The sequence below is a fragment of the Erythrolamprus reginae genome, chromosome 6 (assembly GCF_031021105.1).
Source record: "Erythrolamprus reginae isolate rEryReg1 chromosome 6, rEryReg1.hap1, whole genome shotgun sequence".
NCBI classification, from domain to species: Eukaryota; Metazoa; Chordata; class Lepidosauria; order Squamata; family Dipsadidae; genus Erythrolamprus; species Erythrolamprus reginae.
In genome coordinates, this window is record NC_091955.1 from 50433641 (window position 1) to 50451410 (window position 17770).

Consider the following 17770-nt stretch of genomic DNA (forward strand, 5'->3'; position numbering starts at 1 on the left):
ATCCTCCACTAATGCTGCAGAATCACTGCACAAATTTGCTGCTTCTAAAGTTGAAACCAAACCACTGGGCTCAGTGCACAAGGGCACCTACAAAGATGCAGCAAGCAATCTGGCATATGGAACAGAGGTGTTCATCTGACCTCAAGGACAAAAGGGATGACTGTGCTAGCTGTGAGAGTCAGCACCAATGAGCATCATGCCATTTTCACAACATCATTTGCAAGCAGTATAGCAGGCAAGGGCATTCGACTAGGGTTTGCCGTGCCATTTTGTCTACCAACCGTGCACATACACCTGATGCTGCATGCAACGACCTGTCAAAACCTTTTTGGCAGGAAGATTGGAAACTGCATTGGGGAACCTCAGCACAGGGGTCACCAGACAAGTGTCATCCAGGCCAGTCTACCCTGCAGGGACAAACTGACCATCACCATGTCTATTGACAGTGCACTGTGCATCATGGAGGTGGACACCAGCTCCATGGTCTCCATCGTCTCCTGGTAGGCCCTGAAGCTCTCACCCATGAGCTTCCAGAAGAGCTGCCTCAAGAGCACTACATCTCTGACTACTAGGGGAATTGCATCTCTGTCATTGGCCAAGGCCAGTTCCTGGTCAAGTTCAACTCTCTCCAAGCCTCCTGGAGGTAACCAGCGTCAACTCCACCACAACCCCTGCCTTCAATTACCTGTTTGAGGAGTTCCAGAACATTTTTAACCAGGACCTGGGCAAGTACATAGGCACTCCTATCTCTTTTAACCTGGACCTGAATATTGCCCCATCAGGCTTAAGTCCAAGCAGGTTCACTTGGCCTTGTGCCTAAAGATTGACCAGGAGCTTGATAAACTGATCTGACAGGGGATCTTTGAACTGGTCGACAATGCCAAATGGGAGACACTGATAGTGACACCTGTTAAATGGGCTGGCACCATTAGGATATGTGTCGATTACAAATATATGCTAAATAAGGCATTGCAACACTAATTATGAGGTCACAGCCCCACCCCTAATTTTATATGTATTACAATTTGTTAAATGTTCATGAAAGGAAAAGAGGGATAAAAGTATAGTAAGTACTTGTCTGAGTAAAGAGAAAAGGCAATCATAATAGGTCATGCAGTTAACCAACCTTGTTTTAATACCTGTTGAAGGAACTAATAGGTATAAAACAGAATCTTTTGATAAATCAATCACCTATGAAATATTTAAGCATTTTAAAAACATGAGATCATTGATGTTTCTCTAAATAAAAGGCAATTCTCTATTCCAAATTTCTTTTAAATGACTGATACTCCTTTAGTTCTCAGTAAAAGTGAATTGTTAATCTTTTTTTAAAAGAAATCTTTTTTAAAATATTGACAAAAAAGAAAAGGAACAAAAACACAAAAAGTGGTTTTAATGAAAAATGTAAAAAGAGAAAAGGAAAAAAAGGCATATCATTTCAGTTGTGAATCGCAATTCTATTTATAGTTATTTAAAACAATGATTAAAGTACACATATATAATGCATTTTCATATCTTTTTATGTTTTTATTTTATTCAAAACAAAGTTGAAATTCAAAACACAAACATTCCAAAAGGATAAAAAAAACACCCCGTAAATATTATTTGAATTTGTCTCATTTTGTGTAAATGAATCTCATATTTCATTATATTTATACACAAAATCTATAGTAAACCATTCATAAGTGACAAATATAATTGGATCCTTAATCCATTGAGCAATTCATTGATCCATGCAATATATAGTTAATGGATTCAGTAGAAATATGGAATCAATAATCGTTAAATTGTTGGTAACCAAATTTTCACCTACAATCATCAATTCATCCAGTTTACCAATTGGATTGGTAAACTGAGTATCCTGCTATTTTACTAAAATTATCAACACTGTGATAGTAATAAGAATTTCAGAAATAAAGAAAAGAATGACATCTACAACTTTTGTTCAATTGAGCTATGGACTGTTGTCTGTTGTCTAATAGAACAAGCCAATAGTTCCATGTAGATATTAAAAACCAAGGATGAAAGTGGATATCATTGCCTAGTTCCTATAAATTGTGGAAAAGTAGGAGAGGCCATGCGATCTGGGCTATTCATATAGTATCTTAATTTATTTTATGAATTGATGAGGCCAAGAAGAGAAATCACTCAGTTGCTATTTATTCCATACTCACTCGTGGATGTGCCCCTGCCCTTTGCGGCAATTCTGTTGTCTGAGAAAGACTGGACAGCTGGTTTGTTCAATCTCTTCCCTTTGACCTTGATAGACTTTCCTGATTCCACAAAGGCTCTAAATTCTCCAAATGTGGATAGGCACCTTGGTATCAAATATTAGATGCAGGAAATGATTTATACATAGGTGGTTCTGGAATATTTCTGCAGTTATTCTAGTCCATTTCAATCTGTTTCCAGACACAATTCAAAGTGTTAGTTATGACCTATAAAGCCCTGCATGGCATAGGACCAGACTACCTAAGAGACCGCCTTCTGCCACACGAATCCCAGCAACCGTTGAGGATTGAACAAGGAGCTGGTCTCCTTAGGGTCCCGTCGACCAAACAATGTCAGCTGGCAGGATCTAGGGGAAGAGCCTTCTTGTGGGGGGCCCGGCCCTCTGGAATCTGCTCCCCCCGGAGATTCGCACTGCCCCCACCCTCCTTGCCTTCCAAAAGAGCTTAAAAACTCATCTTTGCCGCTAGGCCTGGGGCTTTTAGATCTTCCCCCCGACCAATGAATGTTTCTTAGTATGATTGTCAAATGAATGGTAAATAATAGGATTTTTAAAAATCAGAATGTTAAGGACTGTTTTTTAATGTATTATTAATTGGATTGTTTATTACTGTTTTCTGTATATGCTGTGAGCCGCCCCGAGTCCTCAGAGAGGGGCAGCATACAAATCCAATTAAATCTAAATTATACATATAATACATACACACAGACAGAGATACAGAGAGAGAGACACACACACAGTCTCTCTCTCTCTCACACACACCCCCCCACACACACACTTACACCCCCCCACACACACATGCAAAGGCATATACATACACACACACACATATACAGATAGACACACTCATTCCACATAGCTTCTTAAAAAAATAGAAGACAGCAAGGCCCATGCAAGAGTATGAAGCATTTATTACTGCAAGATCCACAAAATTTCAAAAACTTCAATGTTATTCTGCTAAAGGAAAGAATGCTACAAATTGATGGAAATGTGAATGATATTTTTAATGAAGCAGAGATGTTGGTCAATATTAGAATTTTCTTTCTACTGGCCTTAGATCACCATATTTTTGAAACAGATAATACTGTACTAAATGTCATGTCTAGACACAGTGTGCTGTTTTGATTTGTTCCTCCAAATCAATAGAAAAGATTGCTCTGCTAAGTGCAACAGAAATGAGAGATATAAATTCCCCTTTCTTAGGAATCTCTCTGAGAAATCAGAACAAAAAGTGAAGGTGGATTATTGTTGCCAGTAGTGCAAGTCATGGCAAATTTACAGATTGCTAGTTTCCCTTCAACAACGTACTACATTTTTCCAAGAATTAAATTTTTTTTGCTGAAACAAATAATTCTAAAAAAGCCTTGAAATGAAGTTGCTTTGAAAACTCCAGAATCCAAATAATACAAGTATTACACTAAAATAGAAGTATATTTTAGAGGGGAGTTATTCGTTTTCTCATATAGTTCATAAAAAGACTAAATATAAATATTGTAAGAAATAGAGATTATTAAGGAATAGAGATTGTTTTTGAAGATTCTAAAACAGGGTAAAATGTATTAGTTCAGTTATCTATTTGCAATATTATATCTGACATAAAATGAACTACAGTGCTAAGCCAGATTTAAAGGTATGAGTTGCTAATGTGTTCAGTTAAAAGTCTGTGGTGCTATACAGTATAACCTAGAGCAGTGATGGCAAACCCTTTTTCCCGCAGGTGCCGAAAAAGCGTGCATGTGGGTTATCGTGTGTGCGCAAGTGCCCACACCCATAATTCAATGCCTAGGGAGGGTGAAAACTGTTTCCCCCATTTCCTAGAGGCCCACTGGAGGCCGGAAATGGCCTGTTTCCCAACTTCTGGTGGGTCCAGTAGGCTCCTGTTTTGCCCTCCCCAAGCTCCAAAGGCTTCCCTAGGACCGGGGGAGGGTAAAAACGCTCTCCCCTGTCCCCCTGGGAGCCTCTGTGCAAGCCCAAATTCAGCTGGCCGCCACACGCATGTTGGAGCTGAATTAGGACAATGGCTCACGTGCCAGCAGATATGGCTCTGTGTGCCACCCATGGCACCCATGCCATAGGTTCACCATCACTGACTTTCAGTGATAGGGTTTTTTTTACAGATGGCATGCTAGACCTGTTCACTGCTTAATATTATTTAAAGGGGGATTAGGGAATGCCAAAATTAACTTATATAGTAGATGTATTGTAATCTATCCCATTACAATTCTTTTAATAAATTATAAAAATATCCAGGAAAGATGTTAGGTTAAATCTGTGTTGTAAGAATTGAATTGTTCCTTCAACTTTAACCAATATTAAAAGGCAACCAAGACTCATATAATTTTTTCTGTTTTTGGCATCTGTTCTAACTCAGAAATATAAGGGCCATTTGCTTCTCATTTTTGATGTGGTCCAATTTTTTTAAAAAAGGATCCCACCACTAGTTTTAAACTTTTTATAGCATTACATATAGAATTCAGGAACAGCACACAGGAACAGTAAAACATAGCTGTAATATGAACTAAAAACACTCCATTATTGAATTTGGTGGAAATGATGCCATTGTGCCCTGCAGGGAAGTGTGTTCACAGTTAGAAGTTGGCCTCTCATACAATACTTCACAAACTCCATAAAGGTGCAATTCACTTCCAAAATACTACAAATACTAAACCAAAGGTGGGAAACTATGGCAACTTGAAGTCTATGGACTTCAACTCCCAGAATTCCTGAGTCAGAATGGGGTACCATAGTTATCCAGCCCTGTACTAAACCAAGCCAATTCTCCTTACCTTTCAAATGCCAACACTCTCTGCACAATGTCACACAGCTGTTATCCTCTCATTGTCTTTTTTCATGTACCATCTGGCCAGGCAAGGGTTCCCCATTGCCAGCGCTACTGGTATTATTTATTATTATTATTTATTAGATTTGTATGCAGCCACACTCCAAAGACTCGGAGGGCTCATAACAACAATACACAACACAAATCCAATGATTAAAAAAAGGAACAGTTAAAACCAATGTTCCCTCTAATTTTTTCGGGGTGGGCGGAAAAGTATAGTGTCTGAGCGGCAGTCCCCTTGGGACTGGGTGGCATAGAAGTATAAATAAATAAATAAATAAATAAATAAATAAACAAACAAACAAACAAACAAACAAACAAGCAAACAAACAAAGAAACCCCTTCTTTTTTATTAAAATAAATTAATAATAAAACAAAATCAAAATCTATTACTATTAAAACTAAAACAACCAGGAAAACAAAAAAAACCCCCTATTAATAAAAACAGGTGAGGCTGGGTTTTTTTCTCTTTTACTATTTAAGTGCTTTTACCATATGCTTTAAATTAAGAGTCACTTCTCTCTCTGTTTCTCTCTCTTTCCTGTCATTCTCTGTCTCAATCATTTTCTCTTTTCTCTTTTTTCTCCCCTTTTTTAATCATTTCTCTCTCTCTCTCTCTTTCTTCCACTCGTCTCTCTCTTGCTTTCTCTCTCTCTCTCTCTTGCTTTCTTCCTCTCTCACACTCTCTCTCACTCTCTTCCTTCCTCTCTCCTCTCTCTCTCTTTTTCTTTCTTGCGCTCTCTCACTCTCTCTCTTCCTTCCTATCTTCTCTCTCTCTCTTGCTTTCTTTCTCTTTCTCTCTCTCTCTTTCTCACTTTCTGTCTCCCTCTCTCCTTTCTCTCTCTCTCTCTTGCTTTCTCTCTCACACACTCTTTCTCTCTTGTTTTCTTTCTTTCTCTCTCTTACTTTCTCTCTCACTCTTTCTCTCTCTCTCTTGCTTTCTCTCTCTCTCATACACACTTTCTCTCTCTTGTTCTCTCTCTTGCTATCTCTTTCTCCCCCCTTTTTCTCTCTCTCTCTTTCTCATTTTCTCTCTATCTTGCTCTGTCTGTTGCTCTCTCTCTCTCTCTTGTTCTCTCTTTCTCTTCCTTTCTTCTCTGCAGAGGCTGGTGAAGGTTTTTCTTAGTTTGAATGTGGGCTGGCAGGGGGATGGGGAGCCTGCACGCATGCGCACCTGACATTCAAACTAACCTTTGCCTGCCACTGCTGTGAAAAGAATGCCTGCCCCACCTCTCCTACAGCCCCTTTGCTGACAGCTGGGATGAAAGCGCTGTCAGTGAAGGGACTGCGAGAGGGGCGGGGCGGACTTTCCCAAAGCACTCAGAGCTGCTAGCGGCCGGATCAGGAGGACGAGAAGCCACAGCCACCGCCACCGCTGCAGCCACCGCTGCGGGAGGAACCGCGCTCCAAGGCGGGAAGTGGAGGAGGAGAAAGAGGGGCGGATTGGGTGGACGAGCAGGGGGCATCGACGAGAAACCAGGGGCATGAGGGGGCCAGAGGAGCTAGGGGGAGGGGGTGGCCACGGCTCCTTGCACAGCCTTAGAAAAGGGTGCACGGGGGGTGTTTTGGTGTGTGCAGGCACGCACCTTAAAGGGTACAGTGGTTAAAACCCTTAATATAAAAACAATCATACAACCCAACAAACCATACATAAAACGGGATGACCGTGGAGAATCAATTTCCCCATGTCTGGCAGAAGAGGTGGGTTTTTAGGAGTTTGCGAAAGGCAAGGAGGGTGGGGGCAGTCCTGATCTCCAGTGGGACTTGATTCCAGAGGGTTGGGGCCACCACAGAGAAGGCTCTTCCCCTGGGTCCCACCAGACGGCAGTGTTTTGTCAATGGGACCCGGAGAAGGCCAACTCTGTGGGACCTAATCGGTCGCTGGAATTCATGCGGCAGAAGGCGGTCCCAAAGGTATTCTGGTCTGATGCCATGAAGGGCTTTATAGATCATAACTAACACTTTGAATTGTGACTGGAAACTGATCAGCAACCAATGCAGCCTGCTCCCAGTGACTGGCATAGGTGGGTGAGCATCTAGCGGGCGCGCGCGCGTCCGGCAGGCGTGTGTGCACATGTAACCTCAAGATTTGGCTTATACACATGAGCCAGAAGCCAAATCTTGTGCGAGTATGTGTATGAGTGTGAGATTTTGCCAATTCTTTTGCTTCCACACATGCATCGAAGCAAAAAACTGGTAAAAATCACCAAAATCTCACTTGTGCATGCATCCTTTTGCAAGATTTGGCTTCCAGTGCATGCCCAGAAGCTGAATCTTATGCCAATGCATGCAGCTCCATTTTTGCTAATGGGACAGCATCCCCCAGTTCCGGGAGCAACCCACTGCTGCATCTGGCCCTTATGAATCCAGTCTGTTTTTTCCTGTTCTTAACTTTCTAAGTCTTGATTCATTTCCAATTGATCAACTGAACAACTGCTTTATGGGTGAAATTTCTAATTACTCACATTTTACATTATGCCCTTTCGTTCATCTTCTCTTCTTCTACCTGGCCACACCTAAAGTTAGGCTCCAAATATATTTCTGAGCTACCTTCTTCTTAAAACTACCTTTTCTCCCCTCAATCTGTGTTCCTTCCATTACCCAACTTTTAAATAACAGAGGTACTTAAACTGTAACCTGGGTATTAAAGGTTTTCCCATCTCTTTGCACAATCTCTATCTCACTTATCTGCTGTCTTCAAGAATTCTGTTTTCTACATTCTTCAGTTTTTAGCACTTAGTCGTGAAATCTGTACCTTTTTTGCCTTTTAGTCACTGCCCTGCAACCACTGACTTATTTGTTTTACAGATTGTATGATATCTCAACTGATACCTATTTCTACATTATTAAAGATGTATATCTGTTTTATATTTCCTCAAGCAATCTGGTCTTTATATACCTAGGTTTAGATTCTTACATATTAAATGTCTGTCTCAATGGTATCTATATTGCAAAATTATGGATGTTATTAAGATGATTCTGGCAGCAGTAGCCATTATCTCCATCTTTGTAAATACATAGCCTGCCTAGTTGCCTTTTGTTTCACTTCCTATAAATACAGGTCTTTTCTCATGTAGGATGGAAGCAAATGGATTTTGGCTATTGTTATTTCAACCTTATGGTATAAAGTGACCAGATTTTTACACTGGTAAAGAGGGACACCATTGACGGGGGAGGGGGGGTGGAGGCTTGATTAAAAAAATGGCCTATATGGAACAAAAAAAACCTTTCTCCCCCCCCTCGCTCTCCCTCCTTCCTCTTTTCTCTCTCTGTCTTTCTCTCTCTTCCTCCCCCTCCTTTTTTCTCTATTTCTCTCTCTCTCTTTCTTTCTTTCTTTTTTCTATTTCTCTCTCTTTTCTCTCTCTTTCTCCCTCACTCTCTATTTCTCTCTCTCTCTCTCTCCCTCCTTTCCCCCCTCTCTCACACACACACTCACTCCCTTTCTATTTTTCTCTCTCTTCCTCCCTCCCTTTCTCTCTTTTTTTCTCTCTCTCTCTCCCTCCCTCCCTCCCTCTTTCTTTCTTTCTTTCTTTCACTTTCCTCCTCATTCTCCCCCTCTTCCCCCCTTTGTTTTCTCCAGGAAGGACACAGCTTGACCACATTAGTGTCCATCTGCCTGTTGCCCGGGCTGGGGGAGGACATGGTGGCCCCTGCCCTGGCTGGTGGCCCCTCCTGGGCAGAGTCTCAAGTTAGGCCTGTCAGGACCTACTTCGGCACATGGGGACTTGTTGGTGGTGGTACGTCGAGAATGCTTCATCGGGAAGGGTGCCCGCGGTGAGCCCCCCCTCCACTGCCGCTGCTGCTTCTCCTTCTTCTTCTCCTTCCTCTGCCGCTGCTGCTTCCTCTGCCCACCTGCACCCCAATCATCAATGCTACTGCTTCTCTCTCTTTTGGCTGCTCACTCGGCTCTGCCAAAGCCTCTCGCTTGGGCTCCTGACATCACCCACAGTGACCTCACCAAGTGCCTAGCACTTGCCTTATTGTCAATGTCCTACACAGAGGGATGGAATCCACTGGGATGCTGCAGCCACCCACCCAGTGCCCCTTTGGGAGGCCAGGGCTGGAGCAGAGGGCCAGCTGAGGGAGGCCCTGTGCATCATTTGGGGGCTCAGTGCCAGCCCTGAAGTGCCCCCCCACTTGGAGCCTCTCCCAGATTAAGAGGCCGAGGCGACTGGCACATCCTGAGCCTCCCTCGGGCAGAGGAGCTCCCGCCGCAGCCCCGGGGAAGGAGAACTTTTTCAAAGGCCCTGGGACATGGGACAAATCATCAAAAAGCGGGACTGTCCCACCAAAAGTGTGATGTCACCTTATATTAAACCCATATATATTTGCCCCCAGCAGTTTGCTAGCAAACAATTACTTTGTTTTAGTATCTCTTTGCTTTAATATAATAACTAATTTATGTAGGCTATCTTTCCCCCACTTTCATTCACTCATGCTGGATTTTCAGAAATTGCCTGGACAAGGCCTTGAAATTTTCTTGGAAGATTTTCAAGAAATTGTTTCCCATTGTGTCTTTTCTAGAGCTGAGAGAAAGTGTCTGGCCCAAGTTCACCCAGCCAAAGCATAATCTTTAAAAAATCAGGATCAGCTCACTACCAAAGCTATGGTTGCTAGCAACGGTCATCCCCATCTTCAAAAAAGGAGATCCCAGTCTAGTTGAAAACTATAGACCAATCTCTCTATACTGTGTCATGTGCAAAGTCATGGAATCAATTATAAACTAATCAATTACCCTCCACTTAGAAATTAACAACCTACTCTCTAACAAACAATTTGGTTTCAGGAAAAAAATACCTTGTAACCTGCAACTCCTTCACTGCAGGAACATATGGATTACAAATCTCGATCAGGGCAAATCAATAGATACAATTTACACTGACTTCTGCAAAGCCTTCGACTCGGTGGTTCATGACAAACTACTTCTAAACCTCAAATCCTACAGCATCTCAGGATCCCTTCATGGCTGGATAACTTTGTTACTATCAAACAGACAACAAGTTGTCAAAATAGGGAGCGCCATATCTGATCCTGTTCTGATTAATAGCGGCATACCCCAAGACAGTGTACTTGGACCAACATTCTTCGTACTCTATATAAATGACCTTTGCAATCACATTAAAAGTAACTGCATTCTCTTTGCCGACGATATAAAACCTTTCAACACAATTGATAACACAGCTACTCTCCAAAAAGGCTTTGACTTTGTGCCTGAATGGTCAAACATCTGGCAACTACAAATTTCAACCAAGAAATGCTCTGTCCTACACATTGGCAAAAAGAATCAGAACACCAAATACAAGTTGAACAAATAAGACCTTACAGACAACTGTCACTCCGTAAAAGACCTTGGAATACTCATATCAAATGACCTAAGTGCCAAAGGCCACTGCAACAACATCTCCCAAAAGGCTTCAAGGGTTGTTAACCTAATCCTATGTAGCTTTTGCTCCTGTAATCTCACACAACCAGAGCAAATTAAACTTTCGCCCTGCCAATCCTTGAATACAGCTCATCTGTCTGGAACCCACTCTGCATTTTGGACATAAATACTCTAGAAAATGTCCAGACATACTTTACTAGAAGAGCCCTCCACTCCTCCACTCGCAACAGAATACCCTACGCAACTAGATACAATCCTAGGTTTAGAAAGCTTAGAACTACGTCATCTTAAACATGACCTAAGCATACCCCATAAAATCATCTGCTACAGCATCCTTCCTGTTAACAACTACTTCAGCTTCAACCACAACAACACACGAGCACACAACAGATACAAACTTAAAGTAAACTGCTCCAAACTTGACTGCAGGAGATACGTCTTTAGTAACCGGGTAGCTAATACATGGAACTCACTACCTGACTCTGTAGTATCATCACCTAACCCCCAAAACTTTACCCTTAGTATATACACTGTTGACCTTTCCCGATTCCAAAGAGGGGCAAGCATAAGTGCACCAGCATGCCTTCCATTTCCTGTCCTAATGTTTATCTCATACTAGCATCATGTATATAAACATTGTTATATCTTTGCATTCTACCAAGACATACTTGACAAAATAAATAATTAAAAATAAATAAGTGGGACAAGAACTTATGTTTCTTGCTGGATACCTTAACAACAACACCAGTCTGGCTCCCAGGCTTCCTTTGCATTGGCAACCAGTATTTCAATGAAATATAATATCAACCAAAAGTTTTAGCTAATTTTAATCTCATTCTTCCCATGTTTGCAAAACTACCAGCCTGGATGGAAAGATACGTTCAGAAGCTTGTAACTATTAAAAAGAACAATTGAAACTCTGATAAAGGTATTGGCTCTGTGAATGTTCAACTTCAAATTTCTACCATCATATCTTTTCAGTTGAAACTAATGTTTTAAGATTAGGACCTTTCCTCTTGGAACTGTATTTTGCTTTAATTTGTTTTTGCCATAGCAGCTGGTGTAATTTTCTTGAATCTTTTCAATACCCCCCCCCCTTTTTTTTTTGCTGTACTCTTCCAGCTATAATTTGCTCACTCACTGATTATCACTGAGGATAGAAATGTGACAATGAAATCCATTTGTTTGTTTGTTTTGTCCAATACACAATAATACACAATGAAGGTTATAGAGGATATACTCAAGTAGAATGTATTAAAGAAAGAATAGAAGAGACAATATAGGAATAAAATATAACTATGAGAGAATAGCAGAAAATATATAAGGAAAGAAGAGAAGATATAGGAGAGACTATCGGACAGGGGACGGTAGGCACTCTGGTGCACTTATGTACACCCCTTACTGACCTCTTAGGAACCTAGTGAGGTCAACCATAGATAATCTAAGGGAAAAGTGTTTGGGGTTAGGGGATGATACTATGGAGTCCGGTAGTGATTTCCACGCTTCGACAACTCGATTACTAAAGTTGTATTTTTTACAGTCAAGTTTGGAGCGGTTAATGTTAAGTTTGTATCTGTTGTGTGCTCTTGTGTTGTTGTGGTTGAAGCTGAAGTAGTCTTTGACTGGCAGGACACTGCAGCATATGATCTTGTGGGCAATATTTAGATCATGTTTGAGGCATCATAGTTCTAAAGTTTCAAGATCCAAGATTGTAAGTCTTGATTCGTAGGGTATTCTGTTTCAAGTGGAGGAGTGAAGGGCTCTTCTAGTGAAGTATTTTTGGACATTTTTGATGGTGTTAATGTCCAAGATGCGGTATGGATTCCAAACAGATGAGCTGTATTCAAAGATGGGTCTAGCAAAAGTTTTGTAGGTTCTGGTAATTAGTGTGCGATTGCCAGAGCAAAAGCTGCGTAGGATTAAGTTGACAACACTTAAAGCCTTTTTGGTGATGTTGTTGCAGTGGGCTTTGGCACTTAGGTCATTTGATATTAGCATTCCGAGGTCTTTTACTGAGTGGGAATTATCTGCAAGATTTTGTTTGTTCAGTTTATATTTGAAGTTCTGATTCTTTTTATTGATGTGGAGGACAGAGCATTTGCTGGTTGAGATTTGGAGCTGCCAGGTGTTAAACCAATCAGAGACAGAGTCTAGGTCTTTTGGGAGAGTAATTGATTTGCTTATAATTGATTCCATGACTTTACATGGGACACAGCATAGTGATATTGGTCTGTAGTTATCGACTGTAGTTATAAGAGCAGCCAAAGTGAAACACGTTGCTACAGTAGAAAAAGTAGTTATTGTTAGCCAAATGTGGCATGTATGCCTTTCATGCTATTAAGGAATTGATAAAATAATAAAAGGTAAAATGATAAGAATGTTGGAAACAGCAGAGCAATGTAATACTTAGGTACCTATTGATATCAAACTAATTCTAGGCTCTGAGCAAGAACTTGATATGTACTTGAACAGCCTTCTCCAAACTGGTTTTCCAGTTGGGAAATGATAGAATCTTTAGTACCAATACATCCTATGGACACCAAATTGAAGGAAATTAGTGTACAAATTTGGGAAGCTTTTTAAAACATTTTTCTTTGTTTTAGAAATCTTTCACTAAAAAGATTGCAAAAAGAAAAACAATATTTACCCATGATATTGATAAAATGTTACACTTTCCTTTGGGAAAAAGAAGAAACATGAAAAAAATGCAGTGGTCAACATTATTACAGCATATGACTTTTATAGAATAAAAATAATAAACATTACATCCAATTCTGTTCCGATCTGTATCAATCTAATCCAGTTTCCAGTTCCAATAATGTCTGAAAAGATAAGCACACAGTAGTCAATGACTTTTTCTGGTGCTTCCACTAGTTGATAAATTTAATTTAAAAAGGGAAATTGTATTGGAAAGATAAAACATTGACTTAATATTATTGCAAAATGTGGACCAGTAGAACACATTACAAAAATACAGATGTATTTATACATTTATATTTATTTGAGCCCAGATCTCAGTGCGGCTCTCCAGAACATAACAGTATGAACCCACCACTGCCTACTATGCTTCAGAAAGGTCTACATATTTGCATATACGGGGGGCAACACAAGAGGAGTGTGCATGCATGGGGGGAAGGGAAGAAGTGTGGGCTTGCTAGCACACCTACATACACTCTTTTGGCAGGCAAATCAAAAAAGGTGTTGTGGTTTCAACACTGTATACATGTACTTTTTTAACATTTTGAAACTTGGAATTTGTTTAAGTGCAAGCTACATTTAAAATGCATGTAAGTATATGGAGAAAGTGACATTTTGGACTTTTATATCCTTTCTTTATATATAATAACTCATGTCTATCCTCTTCAATATGTATTGTGCATTGGACAAAATAAATAAATAAATAAAAATAAATAAAATTTTTAGTTTGTCTTATTTTTCTGCCTATGTTTAAGACGGCATTCCTGGGAAAACCACAATTCACATTGCCTAATTAATAAAAGATAATTTGTTTCTGAATTGTTCAGGCCCATCAATTTAGCTGTCTATTGAAGAAGATCTAGTACTACAGATTTTGTTAAATTCTCCTTTGAAGATAGCTCCTATTTCATTACAGATCAGAAATAGCAACACTCGAGGCAAAACAGATTTAGCTGAACTCAAAGTTCAGAACTAGCAGCAGTACTATTTTTAATTTTAATTTTTTCTTTTTCCTAAATGAAGTATTTCATTAAAAATAGTGGCCTTGATGTGTGTGTGTGTATGTGTGTGTGTTTACACTGTGGTCTTCATCAGTCTTGGCTTTTTACTTTCAGAATTGGTATACTCTGATTTAAAATAGCACAACCTTATAGCTGTTATTATTTTTCCTTCTTGCAGTGAAAATTGTCATAGAGTATATAATAGCTAGTAGAGTGACTAAGTGAGAGCTTGTCAATCAGATAATCCCTGCTGGCATTTCTTCTTGCACAGAATAAGTAGGAATAACAATGCAGAAAGTATACTGAAATAGATGTCAGAAGGATCCAGGTCTCAGTTCTTTTATTATGACAAAATAGAGTTCACAATGTATTTATGGTCCGCCAAAAGCAATGTTTAAATAATTATTGAAGGATGATATTTGGAAAACATACTTCCCAAAATAAATGGATGTACAGTACTCTTAGCAACAAATATATGTAAATTCCTCTTTGAAGTTCTGGAAAAGAAACTAATATTTTAAAAAAGAGTAAAGGTATATTTGGTGAGTGTTTCACCTATCAATCCAAAACTTGTTCCAGATGGGATTACATGTTGTTTTACGAGAAATGTTTTTATGATTTCATGTTTTTATGGAGAAATGTAGCCACAAACAGTAATAGAGGAGATTAGGGGGCAAATAAAGACAAGGATACAATGTGACATACTGGTAAATAGTTTTATGAGGCATTATGACAAAAATAGATATTTGTATATGTATGATATATAGACATTATTGTAGCTTGTTACATTCTATATATCTTTTGAAAACATTGGATGTAATAGTAATAGCATTTAGACTTATATACTGCTTCATAGTACTTTACACATTATAATCATTATAATAATCTTTAATGCAAAAATCAAAAATATCAAATACTGTACAAATACTGTACAAGGTAAATTATCTTGTACTGTACAAATACTGTACAAGGTAAATACTGTACAAGGTAAATACTGTACAAGGTAAATTATCTTGTTCAGCTTAATTAATACTTATGAGAATACTTTGAGTATATAAACAGCAACTATTCCAATTTTGTGACATTTTGATGGGATAACAATCTTTTCTAATTTTTTGATTAGGATTGTGTGGTTTGAATTTTTATGTTATCCTACGGAGCTTGGAATGTGCTTTCCTGAGCCCTACAAATATTGCTATTAAATACTATTGCTATTAAGTGACATCAATTTGAATTAGATCAAATTTGCTTTTGATCCATGAGTCCAGATCCACCTACTTTGAGAGATGAAATTAATATTGTTGACAGTCCACTGGATATAAATCCACTGGAATTCAGAAAAGGTTTTTTGGCTCACAGCAAAGTTGCATGCTGCAATGGTTTGCTGAAGGGAACTTGATGAAGCAGAGCATATCAACCAACCATGTATTAACAAAATGCATATTACTAAAATTAACACTTAAAGGGAAAGAAATATAAATAAAAGGAATATGTGATCAGTTGCAGACTGGAACTGTGATTGTTATGTTGGAAGATATTGTGTAAATTTACTAAATTTTCATAATAAAATCACACTAAATATGAGAACTGTAAAACAATATTAAACCCCAAGAAAGGCAAGAAAAAATAGACTTGGATTTAAACTGTCGTGGAATAATGAGATGGCATTGCAGTCCCTTGTCATATTGACAAAGGGCAATGAATTGTTTTAAGTGGTGTCAGAGTACGGTAGTGTGTGATAAAGATTGTTAATTATTCATGCCATGTCATATGACTGAGTCGGTTTTACCAATTACAAGTCAGTCAAAAGAAACAATCTGATAGAGAATGGATGAGTGTGAATAATCAATTTTTAAACAATGTGTGTCTAATCTAGTAAAATGTGGTTTTCTTGTCTTCTGAAACTTGTACTTGTGTTGTATGTAGATGTGATTTTAGTGTGTTATTGGTCTGGCATTTGAGGGAGGAGATTATTGTTTTGATGTGATACTGCTTTCATAGTCCTAGCAATGCTCAACTTTCTAATTTTGTTTCTAACTTGTGTCCTGTGTTAGCACTTAATGTAGGCCTTATTTCCAACACAAAATATGTATTGTGTTTAAAAAATAAACATAATTTTGATAATTTTATATATAGAATATATTATTCTATTATATGCTGGAAAGATCTATCAAATGAATAGCCATAGTAATAGCATTTAGACTTATATACTGCTTCATAGTACTTTACAACAGTTTTTAAACAGTTTACAGAGTCAGCATATTACTCCCAACAATCTGTGTCCTCATTTTATGAACCTCAAAAGTATGGAAGGCTGAGTCAATCTTGAGCCAGTCAGGATCAAGCTTCTAGCTATAGGCAGAATTAACCTGCAATTCTACAATCTAACCACTGAGCCACCACTGTTGTAGTAGCCTGCTTTCTTCAGCTTCGCATGAAGCTGAAGAAAGCAGACTACTGCAGCAGTGGTGGTGCAGTGTTGTCCCATGTAGTACATAATGCAGCAGTGGTGGCATAGTGCTGTCCCATGTAGTAATGAGTGGAGGTGGATATTGTATTTTGAAATGATTTCAAAAATGGAACATGCAGATCTTTTAATATGCTCCCACCTGATTGACAGGTATTTTTCTAAAACTACTTAAAGAAGTTTCTGTTTCGGCTAGTAAGATCTATTGCTAGATCTAGCAAGTAGTGGTGGAAGCATAATCTCTCTTTAATTTTGTCTGAAATATGGACTAGCATGGACATATTTAATGTCACCATGCAAATCAATCTCTGGTGAATAGCTGACTGAAGGAAAAATGAAAAACCAGTGAGTAAAGTGACTTTTCCATAATTCCTCTCATGATAAGTAGAAAAGTTAAAATCCCTGAGAAATACTCTAGAAAAGCTATTACTCATGAGGTAAAAAGGGGTGTATTTTATGACTAATCAAGGAACATAGTGCTCTATTGCTCTGGGGGGGAGATATTGTCCCCCTCAGATAGGGTCCTCAGATAGGGTCCACAACTTGGGTGTCCTCCTGGACCCACAGCTGAGTTTTGACCATCACATTTCAGCTGTGGCCAGGGGCACCTTTGCCCAGGTTCACCTGGTATACCATTTGTGGCCCTACTTGGACCAGGAGGCTATCTGCACAGTCACTCAGACCCTCATCACCTCCCGTCTTGATTATTGCAATGCGCTCTACATGGTGCTACCCTTGAAAACTGTTAGGAGACTGCAAATAGTCCAGAATGCAGCCAAGAGAGCTATTATGGATGTATCCTGGTACACCCATATAACACCTTTGCTCCGCAAGCTGCACTGGCCTCCTATTAGTCTCCGGACACAATTCAAGGTGTTAGTTATTACCTATAAAGCCCTACATGGCTCAGGGCCAGACTATTTATGGGACTGTCTCCTGCCGCATACCTCCCAGAGACCAATAAGAGCTCACAGAGTTGGCCTCCTCCAGGTCTCATCGACTAAGCCTTCTCTGTGGCCACTCCGGCTCTAGGGAGCCAACTTCCCCCCGATATCCTTACTGCTCCCACCCTGCTGGCCTTTCGCAAAGCTACAAAGACCTGGCTTTGCCGACAGACCTGCAGGCCATAAATTCACAGCTTGATGGCCAACTG